We start from the raw sequence: 22,309 nt of genomic DNA on the forward strand, positions 1-22,309 counted from the left end.
CTTTTCCGCTTTGGGGCTATTATAAATAGTGCTGTGAACATTCGTGTACAAGTGTCTTTTTACTTCTCTTGGGTATATACCTAAGAGTGTGATTGCTGGGTCATACTGCATTTAGTTCTGAGTCATGAGTTTCAGATGCTCATAGAACTTCCAAGAGTTTTTGTACATGAGGGGGTTAGGAAGTGTTATTTGCTTTCTGGTTTTGGAAACCAAGTTAGTTTGTAACATGGTTTCCAATTGGATTAGGTAGACAACACAAGAGTGGTAGGGGTGGAGTGTCTCATTTGTAACAGAATTTTAATTTATAAGAGGTGACTGGGTGACAACACAGAGAAGCGAGCCATTGAAAGAAAAATGTATTTCTAGAGAGAAGAGGGCATGCCATGCCACACAGGGAAGGTTTTGGTCAGCAGGCAGAAGCAGGAATGAGGGGAAAGCCTCGGTCAGAGCCTTATTCCCTGAGAAAAGCAAGGCAGGGCAGGGTAGACAGTTTAGGATTGGCTGGTTTGAATAATTCTGGCAAGCTTTAAGCTGTAGGGATGATCTCTAGTTTGCCTGGTACCCGGCCTGGGATGATTCAAAGCAGGAGCTATATTGAGTTGGTCTCTGAGAGTTGAATAAAGGAGTTTTGCATTAAAGGTTTGCATATGAGAGGCTACTCCCAAGCAAATTGATTATAATCTTTAGGAATTAACTAGTCCTGGGAAGGGTAGTCTTTCCCCACCAGCAAGATTTTTTAAGATGTCAAAACAAAAGATACAATATAAAAAAAAAGATTAATGCATTGGGGACATGACTGGAATGATGTGAAGGACAGTTGTGAAGGTGGCGCATATTTTTCTCCAGTTTAGGATTTAAATCTCTTAGAGGCTTGGGAAAGAAAATCCTTCTCCCTCCCCCTACCCACCCCTGCCAGAAAACTCTGGCCATATTGTTCTTTTAAGCAGAATGAGTTATTGAAGTGTACTTTAGAAAGGGAGTGTTCCTTAAACCTTAGATTCTCACCTGAATTACCTGTGGAATATTTTAAAGTGGAATGCTGGGACACCACTCTTAGACCTGCTAATTAATCTTGGGTGGGTTTCCCAACCTGTGTCTTTGAAAATTTCAAAGATGATTCTCATTGTCTCTAAGTTAGAGACTGATGGTCACTACATTTAACCAGTACCTACTGAGCAAATAGTTATAGGCTAAATATAGAAGAAATGCCAAAAGCTGAATGAGAGGTGATTGGAATTTATGAATTAGACATGAATCATCACATCAAGAAACAAAGTTCTTGGGCAGTTTTCTCTTTGACCCAAGGTGAACCATGGGAGCCCCCTTGACCTGGACCCTTTTGTGACTTAGCTCCAGCAGAAGCTCTGAGGTTCACACTCTTCCACTGGAATTAGGCAGGAGTCATCCAGTGTGACTAAGCTGAGGGACAGTGGCCAGAAACAATGTTACTAGGTCCAGGTTATTTCAGTGGGAATATACTGCATCTTTGTTCCCTGCCACAACATTCCACCCAGGAGCATGAGGTCAGGATTGTCCTTACACTTGATAGACTTTACAAGGTTTATCAGAAAGAGAAAATGGTTGCAGACGTGTGTGGAAAAACTGAGACACAATGTAAGGAGTGTTATTCCTGTTTTCCAAGAGGCTCTGTTTTCCAAGCCCATAGGAGTAAGTCATTCTGGGGTGCTGGAGAAACAAGCAGAGGTTGAATATGCTATGATTATCACTTACTTACACTCCTGGCATATTTCCTTTTTGGAAACTTTTGGCATCTTCCACTGAGTTAATGTTTTAAACAGTTCTGTGGAAGAAGTGGAAGGCCCTTTTCCCAGGTCTGGTTTGGTTATAAATCACAAAACCAAAACCTGCCCAGCTCCCTCTCATTTATCTTGGCAGAGGTTGGGGAGAGAGCAGATTGAACAAGGGAAGAGTTGTCTCTCTTCTCAGTTCTTTGGTCATAAAAGCTTTTATTTAATGTTGTATAATCCTATTTCCTACACTGCCAAAATTGCTGAAAACCCGAGGGGAAATAACAGTTTTACATGTCAAAGTATACAGAGGCCATTCTAAGTTATGCTGTATTTCTGTCTACCACTGCTGCCTTTTGTGTGATGTAGTTCTATTAATTTTGCTAGATGAGTTTGAGGGGTGATTCCATGCAGACGCACTGGCCTCAACTGCAAAAGAGCATTTCCTTAATAAAGTTGATAATGCCACTCATAATTTTGATGTTAAAACTAAGTCAAGTCATCTTCCACTTAATGTTAAGATGGCAGTATTCCCCCAAGCAGTCTACAGATCAGTGCCAAAATCCCAACAGCCCTTTTTTTCAGAAAGGGAAAAAATGATCTTGAAATTCATGTGGAATTGCAAGGGACCCTAATAGCCAAAAGAATCTTGAGAAAGAACAGAGGTGGAGGATGCACACTTCTGATTTCAAAACTTAACTACAAAGCTGCAGCAGTCAAGACTGCATGCTGCTTGTGTAAGACTAGACATAAAGATCAGTGGAATAGAATTGAATGTCCAGAAATAAACCCATACATTCATGGGCATTTAATTTTTGACAAGAATGCCAAGACCATTTGATGGGGAAAGAATAATCTCTTGAACCAATGATGTTGGGACAACAGAATATCCACATACAAAAGAATGAAGTTGGATCCTTACCTCATACTTTATACAATAATGCATTCAAAATGGATCAAAGAGCCAAATGTAAGAGCAAAACCATATAACTCTCAGAAGAAAACAGAGCTAAATCTTCACGACCTTCGATTTGACAGTGGATTCTAGATGTAACACCAAAAGCACAAGCAAACAACAAAAGAAATAATAGATAAATTGGACTTCATCAAAATTTAAAGCTTTTGGACTTAGAAGAACACTGTCAAGAGAGGGGAAAGACAACCCACAGAATGGGAGAAAATATTTGAAAATCATATATCTGATGAGTCTAGTATCCACAGTATACAAAGAGCACTTACCACTCAACAACAAAAAGGAACAACTGAATTAGAAAATGGGCAAAGGACTTAAAAAGACATTTCTCCAAAGAAGATAGGCAAATGGCTAAGAAGCACATAAAAAGATGCTCAACATCATTAGTCATTAGAGAAATGCAAATCAAAACCACAATGAGATACCACTTCTCACCCACTAGGACAGACATTTTAAAAAAGCCACACACCCCCCAAACAGAAAATAAATGTTAGTGAGGATGTGGAAAAATTGGAACCCTTGTACATTCCTAAAAGTCCATAGTGATTCAGCGGCTGTGGAAAACAATTTGGTGGTTCCTTAATGGGGTAAACATAGAACTACCATATGACCCAGTAATTCTATTCCTAGGTATTTGCCCAAAAAAAATTAGAAAAAAAGGGTGTTAAAACAAAAACTTACACTCTTACTCGAAATAGCCAAAAGATAGAAACAACCCAAATGCCCACCAGTGGATGTATGGATAAGCAAAATATGTAATATACATGTGTTATATATAATGGAAGCATGTTAACAATATATGTTTGCTTAATTTTAATGAATATACTAACAGACCTTTTATTTTTAAAAGTTTGCCCATTCTTTGATGAAGTCAGAATCAACTCTCAGTTCTTAGGAGAAAACACTAATGATTGGAAGCTGGTTCTTCAATTTAAAAAATTTATTGTGAAACACCATATACCTAAGAACATAAGGAGTTCAAACAGTATTGATAAACACAAGTGTACCTACCATCCAGCCTAAGAAATAAAGCATTATCTTCAGTATTTTTAAATTCTAATTTCCATTTATTGCCCCACTAAGTATTTCATTGGGTCAGCAAATTGGTTATAAGTATGAGGAAAATTTATGATTATGACTTTCAAAAATTCACGTTATATTTATCACATCATATCACATTCTTTTAGTCATTTATCACATCATTAAGTCACATTCATGTGACTGGGTAACAGACATTTTCAAAGATTGAAAAGCTCCATATAGTTCGTAAAGGAACCTTTTAGTTTTGAACCTGAACTAGCCCCAGATAAATACTGAGTTTTACCTCTGGGGAGAAAAGAATATTTATGAGTTATGTCGTAGACACCTTCTTTGGCCTTTTCCTTCCATTCTCTCTCTTAATGCTCTGAAAAGCCCTATGAGATAAATATTATTGTACTCATTTCTAAATGAGGAAATTGGCTCCAGGTAAACAGTTTGCCCAAGGTCAGAAAGCTAATAAAACAGATGCAAGACTCAGCCCAAATCTATCTAAATACAAATTGACTGTTTGGCCAAATTATCCTCCTTCCCCAAATCCCAGGAAGTCTAAGATTTACATTTTGGGAGTTGGCTACTGCTACATCTTTAATCTTAACAGCAACTTCTAGTCCATTGGACTAGGACTAGATTAGTCCCTTTGCCTTCTCCACATCCTTACGTAGCATGTGGAACTTCATGCCTGTAATAGTCCTACCAGTGCACTTCCTTAGCCCACTTAGTCTTGTCCATTTAAAAAATGATTGATATGCCTTTTAAATCTCTTAATCTACATGCTTCCCCTCAATCACTCTATTTTCCTTAAAATGTATCTGCTGAAGGACATTAGCTGGTTGATTTGTAGAGTTTTCCACAGTTTGGATTTTGCTTATTAGCATATTTGTAGTACAATTTGACACGTTCCTGTATCCTCTGTAATACCTGCACATTCACAGCTGGATCTAGAGGCTTTGTTGGACTAGGATTTAATCCCTTGGCAAGACTTTAGATAGTACTGTATTCATATATCAGAAGGCATATAATGTTTGGTCTTTGGTCTTTTTAAAAAAAAATAATAGCAGCCGTCGATACTCAGTGCCTAGATCTTTGGCTTCTTTTGAGGTCGTACAGTAGTGATATTCTAATTACAACTTTATTTTCGTATATTATCTGGAATTATTTTATATGGCCAGCCTTCCCATTATCTACCAGTATTTGGGTTCTCTGTGGTATAGTTCTTATAAGAAAGTCAGGACCAGTCTTTGATTCTTTCTTTTATCCAGTTTTCAAAGTAATGAATTAGTTCTCTGTCATTCTCAGAAGGTGACCAGTTTTGTTTTAAAAATACCATTATCAATTTATGGATTTAAATTATTTGATGGGTTTCATTCACTTCATTGAAGTTACTGTCCTTCCTGAAGCTCAAATTATTCCTTCTTTGGCCAGTGGAAGCCTCTTTAACTTGGCTTCTGAGTCCTTTTCACACAGTCCTCATAGTCATTGATAGCATCCTTGACATCTGTTGTAGGGGAGGCAAATTTTTACCTTTACCCTGTTAGGGTTCTTTTTGGCTGGATCAGAGAATTAAATTGACATAAGACATCAGACAGATCAACAGGAGAAAAGCATATGCATTTATTTGCAAAGCAAATTTTATATTTATAAGGCTTTCATAAGGCCCAATGAAGTTATGAAACTTGCTTGCTTTTATATTAGGTTGAACAAAGGGAGGCACTTTGGAAAAGTGACTAAACTGTGGGGACGCTAAAGGGAGATAAGAATTATTTTTAACAAGGCCTGTTTGTATAGAAGTCTCTTAGTCTCAACTTCTTGACCTTGAGGATAAGAATGTTACTCTCCTTCTGGTATAGGAAGGATATCTCTCAAAGGAATTTCTTCTCCTGCTTTTAAGGAAAAGAAGGAAGGTCAGAGTATTTTTCTTGTATTTGCTGTTTTCAAGTGCCTTTAACTCGTAATAGTCAATATGCCAAAGTGGCTTATTTTGGGGTGGCCCATTCTGAACTCCTCCACAGATATGTTGAGATACTTTGGGCTCATCTTACTTATTTCTTGCTCCCAGACTTGGAATCAGCTAATTCTCTGAGAGGCCTTGGTTTCTTTTAGTGGGAAATGGTATTTTAAGACCACAATCTTGGTACTAGTAATACTCATCGGTACCGGGTTATCCCCATTGTTTGCAGGCATTTTTAGTGATCGGAGCTAGGAAGTATAAATACTTAAGTTAAAATACCTTGTGAGTTCATCTTATTTCTGTTTAAGTTCAGGACTGCAGGATTTTTACTTATAACTTCTATATGGTATTTGTATCTCCATGTCAAGAATCCTGATTTTTAAGTACACAGGAGAGGATAAAAATAAAATATTCCAGAATTACTAATTTGTGTTATTCCATATTACACATATAGCATCTTTTCTTTAAAAAAAAATTGCCTTATTTTTTATTTTTACTGGAAACAAAATAAGGTAAATTCATTATCAATTAAGTATTATCACATGCAGCATCTATATATAAAATACTATAACAACTGGTTATGATTTCTGAAAACATTGCAAAAATTTTTGCGTATGCTGTTTCCAGTCTCCTCTCACTTTTTTTCAATGTACTTTATATTGTCAGATCATGTACCCACTATATAATAATTTTATCTTCCTTTTAACCCTCCGTTAGTCCTTTTTTTATGATATATTCATTCATATTGGAGATAATCTTAATATATATTTTTTAACCTTCATTTAGTCTTAGTTCTGCAAGTGACTGTATTTAACTCATCATCAGTTCCTTATGTTGTTGTCTTCTGGTCACTCTAGCTCATTCTCTAGTATGTTATTTAGGACTCATGAGAACAATATTCCCTGAGTGTTTGCATGTTGGTACTAGTCGGTGCCCTGAATACTTAAAAGTCAGTTTTGCTGCATAGAAAATCCTTGGCTCACAATTTTTTCCTTGAGATCTTAAATCTATGATTCCGTTTTTTTCTGGCACAAAAAGTTGCTGTCAAAAAGTCTGATGAAAATCAATTATTTAAAAGATATATAGATAATTTTTAAACCACGTGCTCATTTTTGTTTTTAGCATTTATTCTAGTTCAGGCTTTGGTTTTCCTCTCCAGAAACTCCATTATCTGAATGTTCTATCTCCTTTGCCTAGCTTCAGCATTTGTCACTTTCTCTCAAATTGTTTTCATTTTTCTTCATGTGTTTTTGTTTTCCAGTAAAGTCTTCCTTTTTACACGCTGTTTCTCTTGAATTAGTGTTTATTGTGTTTATTTGTTCTCATGTTCCTTCTACTTTAGTATTCATTTCTGAAATGATTTTTTTCTTTTGTTCCTAATTCTTAAATTGTCTCATTTATGAATTTTTCAAAATCTGAATTATGATGGTCCTGCATGTCTTATATAATATTTCTAGTGCTTTTAAGCTTGTTTTGAAATAGTACATTACACTTCAGATCTACTGTTTTGAGCATGTCTCCCTGGCATCTTTTTGTTTGCAGGGTGTTACTTTGCTCTTCCTTTTCTTTTTTTCTTATAGTAACATTATATGGTATTTCACTTCATGATACTTTTCTATGGCTTATTTATTGTTGAATTTAGTTTTCCTGAGCTGTTAGAAGGAAGCTTGATTCAGGTAGCTTTTCTTTCTTTTCAGAGCTCCCTCTTCTGTTGTGTTCAACTAATGTTAAAAAAAAATATGCTAACTTGCTTCCTGAGATTTCCTGCTTCTGTTTTACTCTCCCACTTTTATCTGGACCCTCTCTTTTTTTCATCTTTGTTGTCTCCTTCCTGCCCAATTTATATTCCATTGCCAGCAGTTTCTTCTTAGTGTGGGGGCCCTTCTTGGGCAGAAGCCCTTGGTAGATCACTTTTGAGGATTCAAAGGAACTAGACCACTCTGGGCCTTTCCGCTGGCCCCTTGTACATACTGCTGTGGAGTAAGTAAAATCCTTCCCAGTTTCAGCAGCTGTTCTCAGAATGGCTCACTGTACTTTTAAATGAATACCTGTTGATTATTTGGATTTTTCATCATCTTGGATCTATCATCACACCCTGTTACTTCCCTCTACTTTCTCCAACATAGCACTAACACACAAGTGGTATGGCTATGTATCTGTCTATAATGGACACCTGTATTGTGGGTGCACAAAATAAATCTACCTGTATTTTTGAGGCTTTTGGGCTCTTGCAGATATTTTTTCATCTAGTTTTGTTGTAAATGTTATTTCACGAGTATTTGTTTTTGAAATCTAGTTGTTCTGTTATATGGGGATTTCGGAGGATCCAGAATGTATGCTGCCACTACAGCCATTGTCAGAGCCCATGGACTGATCTTTTAATGCACTGCTGGTTCAAGTTGCACATATAATTTTTAAATGAATGTTTTGCATTTGTGTTTGCTGAGTTTGGCTTATTTTTACTAATGTTGATTTCAGGGTTATAATAACTTTGTAGAATGATTTGTATAGTTTTTCTATCATTTCTATACTCTGGATCAGTTTATATAATGTGAGGCTAAGTCTGTTCCTTGAAGGTTTCATAGAACTTTCTCATTAAGACCATCTCAGTTTGGCCCCTCTTTTAAGGTAGACCTTCAACTCCTTTTTGCATTTTCTATATAGTAACTTGTCTCTTTAGCCTTTCTAAATCTAACTGAGGTACCTAGCGTCTATCTCCACTAGCCAGTAATCAGGCTCCCTCTCCACATTCAGATCCTCTAACACTGCTCCTTCGTGCTCCAGAGTGAAACCTGGTTCTCTTCATGCAGTTTGCTCGCAGGATTCTCATTTGCTTCCCTTTACATTCCCTGTAGTTAAATACTGTTTTTGTCTTTCCCCAGAAGTACATTTAGTTTTGACTTTATGTAATGGAAATGATTACTTACTTTTTAATGCTTTTATTTCCTAATTACATGTCTTGTGGGAGAGTAGAACTTGCTTTGTACAGAGCCTTAGCGTCATCCACGGTTCGTTGTTTCATAAATACCTTGGGGTGGTGCTATGGAGCTACAGGGGAGGGCGGCCGCAGGGGGTGGGGAGTGGTTACCCAGGAACCTCCTGCTTGACAGTCACCAAGTAGAGTATTGTGCTGCCGCCCCTCTGTTAATGTGATAAGTGGCTGTGTGCCTGGGCTGGCTGGGAGTGGACCCGGGGTAGTTCCAGGCCACCGTTGTGCCCTCAGTTTGTGTAGGTGGCACTTAGGTGTGTGTGTTTTTCTTTTCTGCTATTAAACAACACTGCAGTGAACGTCCTTACATCTGCCCACTTGCTCGGAGAGCAGAGCTGGATGACCCAGGAGGCTCTTCTGCCTCTAGCCTTGCTTCTTGAAAGGGACCTGGTGGTGAGTGGTGTATATTCAAAAGTGGAAGAGTGAGCGTGAGCACTGTTCTGCTGAGGGGCTGGTCATTTCTGACAAGTGTAACTACAGCTAACTCAGGGCCTATCAATGCAGCTTATTTAAATTTGGAGAGATTCCAGTGTTCTCAATTCCCCATACTTCCTGATAGCCAGGGGTAGAGATCAAGAATCTCCTCTAACTGCCACTCTTCCTCCTAATACCTAGAGGAATTGAACCCCCTGAGAAGAACTGTAATGTTTCCCAGTATCCTGGAGAACTGAAATGAACTTCCACTGCAGATGTCTTCTGCAAGATTCTCCAGTTCTGTCCCCAGAGACATCTGGAGCTATGGTCACAAAACAGTCATCTGCCATTGGGCGTATGAATAGGTGTCCCCTATAAGATTGTAGAGCAGGTGATAGTAACTACTTTTGTGCCACTAGTTGGGCTAAGCAGAGTCTGTAATTAGTGGAGCACAGAAGACAGGAAGGAGGAAAGAATAGGAGAAGGAAAACAAAGGAGCCCCAAAGAGAGGTGTGATTTATTAGTTGTCTAATGCCGCCGTCAGTAATGGCTTCGGCTATCCCTTGGTGGTATCTGGGCCCCAGGAAGCAATCTTGGATGTGGTACCCTTCACCTGAAACCTTTAAGCATTTGTTTCATTAGATGGCAATAAGGAAACATGCCCTTTAACTGAATATACCAGGTGAGAAGTTGTCACCAGGCTAATTACAATGCTCGGATCAAAGAAAGCTCTTTTACAAAGCTGTCACTTTGGTTTGGCCAAGGCTCCCATTTGTGTTCAGAGTGTCTCAAGCTGTCCCTTAGACACAAAGAACAGGGTAGGGTAACTAAACGGTCAAATGTTTATGGTATTTGCCGGCTATGTTTAGTTGTTCCTTCATTGAGAACATTTTTTTGTAGTGTGCTTTAAGGAAGAGGGGGTGTTTTTCATTGTTTGTTCAGACCAGCATGTATTCGTTGAGTCCCTATGTTTGTGAAAAGGTTGAGTAATCTGGCTGACCTAAGCACTAAAAACAAAGCAGGTTTCATGTTGAGCTTTTGCTGTTTGTCCTTTATGATAAGCTTGCGCAGAACTATCCAGGATAGAAATCAGCTATGATTAGCTGGAACCAGTTCTCCCTCAGGCCATCCATTTTCCATAGGTCCTGAGGAGGTTTTAACTCAACCTCCCAATACATGTGACCGCTAATAAGACCTACTTACATGAGGTAGTTGAATCATATGAATACCACAAGTGTTACAGCCTATTGTAGTATGACCATGGTACAACTGAGCAAATCAGTACGAATTACAGAGGTGTTTGCTTTGCTTTCCCAACGGAATTGACCCTTGCCTATATATCAGATATTATTATGGACAGACACCTTTATAATTGGCCATGACATGATTATTTCTAGGTTCCAAGTTAATTGAGAAGCTAGTCACCCCGCCTCAGCTCATAGGTTTTGCTGAAGCTGGTCTCCATTGTGTGTAGCTATATAGCAGGGCCCACATCCCCCTACAGGGAGGACACGAGCGGTATTTAGAATAGCGCTTATCCCTGCCAGTTGTGCTACAGGATATGTCTTGTCCTGACCTGTTCTGGGGTGGGGGTGGTCACAGTGCATCCATATAAATTACGGGTGCCCCCAGAGAACTTCCATGGATTTGGAGGACCATTGCCCCATGGCCTCTTCAGCCTCCATCTATATTAAAATAGTCAAGAGTCCCCTTTAGGTCAGGGGAGAAGCCCTTTTCCAACGCTGGTCCTAGCATTATCCCAAGTTATTTGTTGGGTCAGCCAAACCCACTTTGCTACAATCTCATTATCTTGCCATGCTGACTCCCATCCTTTGCTTTCCTCCTGCATGAGAACTCCCTGTAATCTGCTTATTCTAGTGAATAAGTAAATTGTTTTTCTCTGAATGCCACTCCTCCTTTAAAGTGAATTATGGGGGAGGGTGTAGCTCAGTGGTTAGAGTGTGTGCTTAGCATACACAAGGTTCTGGGTTCAATATCCAGTACCACCATTAAATAAATAAATAACCTAGTTACTCTTCAACCAAAAAAATTTTTTAAAAAAAACTGAATTAACCTCATTGTATGATGTCTAGACTGTCACTAGCTCTCTCTTGTGGGCCTTGCTTATCCACCAGGAGTGTTGTTGCCATTGTGTACAATGATCTGAGCTCAGTTAGGATACGTAAATTGCTCTACAAGCTAATCCTACCATATTCTGGCTCCTTTGAAGGAATAGTTTCTGAAGTCAGTATTTTTTTTTCCTGACCCCAGGATGGCTCCTTTCAGCTTATGCTATTCCCTGGTTTTCTCCTGTAAACTAGCCAGCCTGTGGTTTAGGCTGTATCTTGAATCTCCTTCCACTTGCCTTTCACTACAACCTCCATTTACTTGAGGGGACTTCTTCCGTCTCTGTTGCAAATGAAATCCATTCCTTGGGAAGAAATTAGGAGCTAGTGCCCTCTGGCCTGTTTCTACCCCAGACAATAATCTAAACCAGAGCTGCTCTCTGAGAGACATTGTGCTGTTTCGAGCTGAGCACTCAGTAGGGGAGGCAGCAGCCTGAGGTCCACTCAGCTCACTTCTTCAGGCATGAATCTACCACATCATGAGCTGGGGCCAGGATGATCAGGGCCCCCATACTCTTAGAACACCCAGCCCAAGATGGAGCCTCCCTTCCATGAGGTAAGGGCTGGGCAGAAGAAGGGAGCCCCACCCTGCCTTGATTGCACTTACTGGGATTTAGCCTCAGAAACAGGCAGCTGAGGGCAGGATGAGACACCCTGAGGTCCTGTTCCTCTGAGGAAAGCCCTCTGCTGGGTGCTGGCGGGAGAGGGAGTTCTGTGTTCTGAGGGCAGTAGTTTGGAGTAGGAGTGAGGTCTCTGCTTGCTGAACTGGGTTGAGAGAGGAAGGGAGCAGTCTTGGTTTAAGTACTACAGCCTTTCTTATTGCATTTTGAGTTTTGATAAATGTTTCTTTAGGAGCTGTTTCCCTTAGGACCATTTCCAGGTACTTTAAAGGGTTGTCTTCTTTTTATAGTTTTCACCAGTTTCCATGTGGAGCAGGTCAGCATAGCTCTTCATACTGCCATACCAGAATTCAATCTTGCCTGCATTTTACTTTTGAAAAATTAATAGGCTTTATTTTTTAGAGACGATTTAGGCTTACAGAGGAATTGAGTCTTACGTAGGTAGAGTTCCTATTCCTCACTCATTCTCCCCACACAGTTTTCCCTATTTTAACATTTTGCACTAGTGTGATGCATTTGTTACAGTAGATGAACCAATATTAGTACATTATTATTAACTAAAGTCCCATACTTTAAGTTTCACTCTTGTTGTAAACTCTGTGGGTTTTGACAAATATATTATGACATGTATCCACCATTACAATATCATACAGAGTAGTTAATGCCCTAAAAAAATAGAGCCTTAAAAATCTCCTATGTTCCATCTATTCCTCTCTCCCTCCTTCCTTGAGCCCCTGGCAACCACTGATCTTTTTACTGTCTCTGTAGCTTTACCTCTTCCCCGAATATACAGTTGGAGTTAATCTGTAGCCTTTTCAGATTGTCATCTTTCACTTAATAATGTGCATTCTTGGATTCATCTGTCTGTCTCTCCAGTATTGGGGCAGTGGTTTAGCCCTATGTCTTCCTTTCTTATGGATAGAAGAAGAGTTGCTGATTTTTCAGTCAGTTCAGCTTTTTACTACTTGTTAGGACAGAGTGGTGACTTCCAAGCTCCTTACATATGGAACTGGAAACCAGAAGTCCTGTTGCTGATAGATGAGAAAGCAGCTGACCCTTGTATATTAATCTTGTATTGTCCAGCCATCACATAATTATTTATTAGTCCTAGGAGTTCTTTTGTTGATTCTTTGGGATTTTTTTTACATAGACAGTCACGTCATCTATGTACGAAGACTTTTATTTCTTCCTCCTCAATTTGTATAACTTTTATCTCCTTCTCTTGTTTTATTACCTAGGACTTCCAGTATGATGATACATGGGAGAGGTAAAAATAGACATCCTTACCTTGTTCCTGTATCTAATTTCTCACCATTGAGTATGCTGTTAGCTGTATGGTTTTTCTTTGTGATAAAATATACATAATATGAAATTTACTGTTTTAACCATTTTTTAAAACATTTTTATTGATTTATAATAATTTTACAATGTTGTGTCAAATTCCAGTGTACAGCACAATTTTTCAGTTATACATGAGCATATATATATTCATTGTCACATATTTTTCTCTGTGAGCTACCATAAGATCTTGTAAATATTTTCCTGTGCTATACAGTATAATCTTGTTTATCTATTCTACTTTTTGAAATCCCAGTCTATCCCTTCCCATCCCCTGTCCCCTTGGCAACCACAAGTTTGTATTCTATGTCTATGAGTCTGTTTCTGTTTTGTATTTATGCTTTGTTTGTGTGTGTGTGTGTGTGTGTGTGTGTGTGTGTGTGTGTTTTTAGATTCCACATATGAGCAATCTCATATGGTATTTTTCTTTCTCTTTCTGGCTTATTCACTTAGAATGACATTCTCCAGGAGCATCCATGTTGCTGCAAATGGTGTTATGTTGTCCGTTTTTATGACTGAATAGTATTCCATAGTATAAATATACCACATCTTCTTTATCCAGTTATCTGTTGATGGACATTTAGGCTGTTTCCATGTCTTGGCTATTGTAAATAGTGCTGCTATGAACATTGGGGTGCAGGTGTCTTTTTGAAGTAGGGTTCCTTCTGGATATATGCCCAGGAGTGGGATTCCTGGGTCATATGGTAAGTCTATTCCTAGTCTTTTGAGGAATCTCCATACTGTTTTCCACAGTGGCTGCACCAAACTGCATTCCCACCAGCAATGTAGGAGGGTTCCCTTTTCTCCACAGCCTCTCCAGCATTTGTCACTTGTGGATTTTTGACTGATGGCCATTCTGACTGGTATGAGGTGATACTTCACTGTAGTTTTGATTTGCATTTCTCTGACAATTAGAGACATTGAGCATTTTTTCATGTGCCTATTGATCATTTGTATTTCTTCCTTGGAGAATTGCTTGTTGAGGTCTTCTGCCCATTTTTGGATTGGGTTGTTTGTTTTTTTCTTATTAAGTTGTATGAGCTGCTTATATACTCTGGAGATCAATCCTTTGTCAGCTTCATTTGCAAAAATTTTCTCCCATTCCGTAGGTTGTCTTTTTGTTTTACTTACGATTTCCTTTGCTGTGCAGAAACTTGTAAGTTTAATTAGGTCCCATTTGTTTATTCTTGCTTTTATTTCTATTGCTTGGGTAGACTGTTCTAGGAGAACATTTTTGAGATGTATGTCAGATAATGTTTTGCCTATATTTTCTTCTAGGAGGTTTAGTGTATCTTGTCTTATGTTTAAATCTTTGATCCATTTTGAGTTTATTTTTGTGTATGGTGTAAGGGAGTGTTCTAGCTTCATTACTTTACATGCTGCTGTCCAGTTTTCCCAACATCATTTGCTGAAGAGACTGTTTTAACCATTTTTAAGTGTACAGTTCAGTGGCATTAAATGCATTCAAATGGTTGTACAACCATCACCACTATCCACACTACCCATCTCCAGAACAGACATTCCAAGCTGAAACATCATACCCTTTAAACAATAACTCCCCATTTTTCCCTACCCCAACCCCTGGCAACCACCACTCTACTTTCTGTTTCTATGAATTTGACTGTTCTGGGTGCCTCATATACATGGAATCATACAATATGTGTCCTTTTATGTCAGGCTTCTTTCAGTTAGCATAATGTCCTCGAGGTTCATCTATGTTGTAGCATGTGTCAAAATTTCATTACGTTTTAATGCAAAATGACGTTCTGTTGTATAGATATGTCACATTTTGTTTATCTATTTGTCCATTACTAGAAACTTGTGTTGCTTTCATATTTTGGCTTCTGTGAATAATGCTGCTAGGAACATGGGTGTACAAATATGTTTGAGTGCCTGCTTTCAATTCTGTTGGCTACATACCTAGAATTGGAGTTGCTAAATCACAATAATTCTATGTTTAATATTTTGAGGAATCTCAACTGTGTTTTCCACTGTTGTTGCACTATTTTGCATCCCTGTCAGCAGTGCACAAGTGTTCTAATTTCTCCACATCCTCATAAAAACTTATAATTTTCTCTCTTTTTTTAAAATAATAGCCATTCTAGTGGGTGGATAGTGGTAGTTCATCAGTTTTGATTTGTATTTCTTACTGCTTAATGATAGTGAGCATTTTTCATGTGCTCATTGGCCATTTGCATGTCTTTGGAGAAATGTCTGTTCAAGTGCTTTGCCCATTTTTAAGCTGGGTTATTTGTTTTTTGTTGTTGAGTTGTAGGAATTCTCTATATATTCTGAATATCAGACGCTAATGAGATAAATGACTTCCAAATATTTTCTCCCACTTTCTGGTTGTCTTCCTTTCTTAATAGTGTCCTTTGATGCACAAAAGTTTTTAATAGGAGTCCAATTTGCCTGTATTTTCTCTTGTGGGAGATTTTGTAATATCTAAGAAATCACTGCCAAATCCAATGTTGTGCAGTTTTTACCCTATATTTACTTCTAAGAGTTTTATAGGTTAAGCTCTTGCATTTAGATCTTTGTCTATTTTGAGTTATTTTTGTTATAGACTGAGGCAAGGGTCTAACTTCATTCTTTTGCATGTGGATATCCAATTTTTCCAATACCATTTGTTAAAAAGACTGTCCTTTCCCTGTTGAATGATCTTGGCACTGTTGTCTGAATCTTGCATATAAGGTCAAATGATTTTCGATAACAGTGCTAAGATTGTTGGACCTTATATGCAAGAATTTATTTCTGGGCTCTCTGTTCTATTCTATTGGTTTATTTGTTTGTCTTTATGTTAGTATCACACTGTTTTGATTACAGTAACTTTGTACTAAGTTTTGAAATTGGGAAGTGTGAGACCTCCAATTTTGTCCTTTTTCAAGATGATTTTGGATATTTGGGGGTCCCTTGAGATTCCATATGAAGTATAAAATAGGTTTTTCTATTTCTGAAAAAAAGTCATTGAGATTTTGGTAGGGATTGCATAAATAGGTAGACCACTTGGATAGTACTAACATCTTGTTAACAATATTGTCTTCCAATCCATGAAGACAAGATGCTTTTTCCATGTATTTATATCTTCTTTAAATCCTTTCAGCAATGATTTGTATTTTTCAGTGTATAAGTCTTTCACCCTTTTAGTTAAGTTTATTCTCAAGCATTTTAAACTTTGATGCTGTTGTAAGTGGAATTCTTTCTCCCCTTCTTTCTTTTTTTTTTCTTTCTTCCTTCCTTTCTTTCTTCTTTCTTTCTTTCTTTCTTTCTTTCTTTCTTTCTTTCTTTCTTTCTTTCTTTCTTTCTTTCTTTCTTTCTTTCTTTCTTTCTTTCTTTCTTTCTTTCTTTCTTTCTTTCTTTCTTTCTTTCTTTCTTTCTTTCTTTCTTTCTTTTTCTTTCCTCCCTCCCTCCCTCCCTTCCTTCCTTCCTTCCTTCTTCCCTCCCTCCCTCTCTCCCTCCCTTCCTTCCTTTCATCAAACCAACTTTAATGTCTATGACCAAAACAAAGTTTAAGTCTCTCATGGCTATGAAACCTTTACCATTAATTTCAATTTTTATTAAATGGAATTGTTTTCTTAATTTCGTTTTAGGATTGTTCATTGTTAGTGTATACAAATGCAACCAATCTCTATTGTTTTTCTATTCTCCATTTATTGCCAGTAGATTACTTATTAATTCTTTTGTCCTGCTAGCTTTGGGTTTAGTATCCTTTTTTCTTTTATTTCCTTTAAGTGTAAAATTAGTCTGTTGCTTTGAGATTTTTCTTCTTTTTTAATGTAAACATTTGTAGCTATAAATTTCCCTCTTAGCACTGCTTTTGCTGCATCCCAAAGTTCTGGTTTGTTGTGTTTTCATTTGTCTCAATGTATTTTCTAACTTTTCTTGTGATTTCTTCTTTGACCTGTTAGTTGTGTGAGAGCATGTTGTTTAAATTCCACATATTTGTGAATTTTCCAGTTTTCTTTTGCCTTTGACTTCTAGTTTCTTTCCATTGTGATTGGAAAGGATACTTTCTATTACATTAGTCTTTTTATATTTATTGAAACTTCTCATAGTCTCAAATATAGTCTTTCCTGAAGAATACTCCATATGCACTTGAGAATGTTTATTCTAGTGTTGTTGTATGGAGTGTTCTGTATGTGCCTGTAAGGTCTAGGTGGTCTAGTGCATGAAAAAATGCTCAATATCACTAATTATCAGAGAAATGCAAATCAAAACTACAGTGAAGTATCACCTCACACCAGTCAGAATGGCCATCAGTCAAAAATCCACAAATGACAAATGCTGGAGAGGCTGTGGAGAAAAGGGAACCCTCCTACATTGCTGGTGGGAATGCAGTTTGGTGCAGCCACCGTGGAAAACAGTATGGAGATTCCTCAAAAGGCTAGGAATAGACTTACCATATGACCCAGGAATCCCACTCCTGGGCATATATCCAGAAGGAACCCTACTTCAAAAAGACACCTGCACCCCAATGTTCATAGCAGCACTATTTACAATAGCCAAGACATGGAAACAGCCTAAATGTCCATCAACAGATAACTGGATAAAGAAGATGTGGTATATTTATACTATGGAATACTATTCAGTCATAAAAACGGACAACATAACACCATTTGCAGCAACATGGATGCTCCTGGAGAATGTCATTCTAAGTGAATAAGCCAGAAAGAGAAAGAAAAATACCACATGAGATCACTTATATGTAGAATCTGAAAAAAAAAAAAAAGAACATAAATACAAAACAGAAACAGACTCATAGACATAGAATACAAACTTGTGGTTGCCAAGGTGGGCGTGGGAAGGGATAGAATGGGAGTTCAAAATTTGTAGATATTGACAGGCATATGTAGAATAGATAAACAAGATTATATGGTATAGCACAGGGAAATATATACAAAATTTTATGGTAGCTCATAGTGGTAAAAAAAAATGTGACAATGAATATATGTATGTTCATGTATAACTGAAAAATTGTGCTCCACACTGGAATTTGACACAACATTGTAAAATGACTATAACTCAATAAAAAAAAGTTTTAAAAAAGATCTAGGTAGTCTACATTGTTGTTCTAGTACTCTGTTTCCTTACTGAGCTTCTGTCTGATTCTTCTATTATTAAACCCAAGGTGTCAAATTCTCCTACTATTATTTTAGAGCCATTTTCCCTTCGTTTCTCTCAATGTTGGCTTTATATATTTAGGAGCTCTGATGTTTGGTGAAGTGTACTTGTATTGTTATATCTTCTTGGTAAAATCCCTTTTATCATCATACAGTGTCCTTCTTTGTATCTTGTAACAGTTTTTTTTTAACTTAAAGTCTAATCTGTTTGATATTAATGTAGCCACTCCAGCTCTCTTTTAGTTACTATTTGCATGGAATATTTTTTCCTATCATTTCACTTTCAGCCTGTTTGTGACTTTAGATCCAAAGTGTGTTTCTGGTCTGTAGCATTTACTTGGAATGTGTGTGTGTTTATTCCATTCTGCCAGTCTGTGCCTTTTGATTGGGGAGATTAATCCATTTACATTTAAAGTAAGTGCAGATAAGGAAGGACTTACTTTTGCATTTTTTTAATTTGTTTTCTGTATGTCTTATAAGTTTTTTGTCCCTTAATTCCTTTATTAATGCCTTCTTTTGTGTTCAGTTGATGTTTTGTAGTGACACATTTTGATTTCTTTCTCACTTCATTTTGTGTGTATTCTATATACATATCCTCAGACTCAATAATTTCACATCTTCAAGTTCTCTAATTCTTTCTTCAATCTGCTCAAATCTGCTGTTGAACTTTTCTGGTGAATTTTCTCACTCGGTTATATTTTTCAGCTCCAGAATTCTGTTTGGTTCTTTTTATAATTTCTCTCTGTAGATATTCCCATTTTGTTTATATATCATTTTCTTGATTTGCTTTCCCTTTTTGTGTTCTCCTTTAGCTCTTTAAGGATATTTAAGACAGCTGTTACAAAGTCTTTATCTGTTAAATCTAATGTCTGTGCTTCCTGAGGCATGGTTCTTGTCAGTTTATATTGTTCCTTTAAATGGATCATATTTTCCTGTCCTTTTGTAGTTGTTGAAAATTGGCTTTGTGCCTAGGCAGTCCTTCCCTGATTTATTGGACTTATTCTGAACCTAGAGCTCAGCCCAAGGTGAATGCTTAAGGTCTTCTCTGGTCTATCCTGAAGATTTGTTTTGCCTGAGTCTGTGTGTGGCTTTTTCAATTTCTCTGTATCCACAGCTGTTTTTGAATGTCTTAACTTCCTGAGTCTCTCATCTCCAGCTTCTCTTTGGCCTTAGATTGTCTATTATATGTCTCCATTGATAAGCTTTTGTTCCAGGCATCTCAGAGTCTTCGAAATCCTTGTAGCTTTCATGGCTAATGCCTGCTGTTTTTCACTGCCTGAGATTCAAGTTAGGTGGACAGAGATTAGTCCTTCAGACATCCCCACACTGGTTAGGACATTGCAAATAAGGTCTGCTCTGCTTCCTCTCATTTGAGGGAGGGAACTGGGAACTGGTTTGCTGCCTCTTCTAGACTAAGACACTGACATGCCAGGGAGGATGGGCATTGATTGGGCATTCACTTGGCTTCTGCAGACATTTGACTGTTCTCTTATGTCCTATATACTTAGTTCAGCCAGTTTTGGGTTGTTTTTGTATGTGTGTGTCTGTGGGAACAGGAGCTTGGAGCTTCCTAGGTTTCCATTTTGGTGATGTCACTCTTTACCTGTAGGTTTTTGTAAATAGTCTTTATCATGTTGAGGAAGTTCCTCTCTATTCTTAGTTTGCTCAGTTTGTGTGTGTGTGTGTGTGTGTGTGTGTGTGTATTTAATGTTGAATGGGTGTTGAATATTGTGAATTTCTATTAATATGATCATATGATTTTTCTTCTTTGGCCTGTTAATGTGAGGATTTGTCTTAATTGATTATTCAACGTTAAGCTAGCCTTTCATACCTGGAATAAATTCCACTTGGTCATGATGTCTAATTCTTTGTATACATCATTTGGATTTGGATAGTTCATATTTTGTTGAACATTTTTGTATCTATGTTCATGAGAGATACTAGTCTGTAGTTTTCTTGTTATGTTGGTGTTAAGATAATGCTGATCTCACAGAATGAGTTAGGAAGTGTTCTCTCTGCTTCTAATTTCTGAAAGAGACTGTAGAAAATTAATGTAATTTCTTCTTAAGTATGTGGTAGAATAACCAGTGAACCTATATGAACCTGGTGCTTGCTGTTTGGAAGGTTATTGCTGATCAATTTCTTTAGTAGGTCTAGGCCTACTCATATTATCTCTTTCTACTTGTGTGAGTTTTGGCAGATTGTGCTTTCAAGGAATTGGTCCATTTCCTCTAATTTATTACATATGTGTGTGTAGAATTGTTCATAGTATTCCTTTTTATCCTTTTAATGCCCATGGGGTCTGCAATCATGTCCCCTCTTTTGTTTTGGATACTAGTAATTTGTGTCCTCTTTTTTTTTTTTTCTTAGTTAGCTCAGCTGAAGGTTTATTGATTTTTATTGATCTTTTCAAAGAATGAGATTTTGGTTTCTTGATTTCTCTATTTCTCATTTTCAATTTCATTGATTTCTGCTCTAATTTTTTATTATTTTCTTTCTCTGGCTTACTTTGGAACTAATTTGCTCTTCTTTTTCTAGTTTCCTGAAGGGGGAGCTTAAATTAATGACTTCAGATCTTTTTTCTTTTCTAATGCATGCATTCAGTGCTATGAATTTCCTTCTAAGCACAGCTTTCAATGCATCTCACAAATTTTTGTAAGTTGTATTTTCATTTTCATTTAGTTCAAAATATTTCTTAATTTCTCTTGAGATTTCTTCTTCGATCTCTGTGTTATTTAGAAATATATCATTTAATCTCCAAGTATTTGGGGATTTTCTAGCTACTTTTTTGTTACTGATTTCTGGTTTAATTCTTTTGTGGATTGAGAGCATATATCATATGATGTATGTTCTTTTAAATGTGTTAACATGTGTTTTTAGCAGCCCAGAATATGGTCTGTCTTGGTGAATGTCCCATGTGAGCTTGAGAAGAATGCATATTCTGCTGTGTTGGATGAAGCAGTCTATAGATGTCTAGTATATCCAGTTGATTGATGGTTTTTTGAGTTCAACAATGTCCTTGCTGATTTTCTGCCTTTTGGATCTGCCCATTTCTGTTACAGGGGTATTGAAGTCTACAGCTATAATAGTGGATTTATCTATCTTTTTTTGCAGTTCTATGAGTTTTTGCCTCATGTATTTTGAAGCTCTACTGTTAGGTACATACACATTAAGGTTTATTATGTCTTCTTGAAGACTTGACCTCTTTATTATTCTGTAATGCCTCTCTTCATCTCTGATAATTTTCATTGCTCTGAAGTCTGTCAGAAATCAATAAGCTACTCCATCTTTCTTTTAATTAGTGTTAAAATTATATGTATTTATCCATCCTTTTACTTTTTATTCTGTCAGTACCCCTATATTTAAAGTGAGTCTCTTGAAGATACCATGTAGTTGGATCTTGTTTTTAATCTGCTCTACAATATCTGTCTTTTTAAATGACATATTTAGACCATTGACATTTAAAGTAATTATTGATAAGTTGGATTAATAGCTACCATTTTTGCTACTGTTTTCTATCCATTGCCTTTTTCTTTGTTTTTGTTTTTATCTTCCACTCTTTTTCTGCTTTCTCTGGCTTCGGTTGAACATTTGATATGATTACATTTTCCTAGTCTCTTGGTGTGTTCACTTTATTTTGAAAAATTTCTTTTAAGTTTGCCTTCCAAGTCAACTTCCAAGGCCACTTTCATATAACATTATACCACTTTATGGTAGTGCAAGTACCTTATAGCAGAGTGTTCCCAACTCCTTCCTGTCCCTATGACATTGCTGTCATTCATTTTACATATACAGAAGCTGCAATCACCACATGCGTTATTGCTATTATTATTTTGAACAAACTATTATCTATTACATCAATTAAGAGTAAGAAGAATAGGGGGAGGATATAGCTCAGTGGTAGAGCACGTGCTTAGCATGCACAAGGTCCTGGATTCAATCCCCAGTGCCTCCATTAAATAAAGAAACAAACAAATCTAATTACCTCCCCC

This window comes from Camelus dromedarius, chromosome 24 (assembly GCF_036321535.1).
Source record: "Camelus dromedarius isolate mCamDro1 chromosome 24, mCamDro1.pat, whole genome shotgun sequence".
Lineage (NCBI taxonomy): Eukaryota > Metazoa > Chordata > Mammalia > Artiodactyla > Camelidae > Camelus > Camelus dromedarius.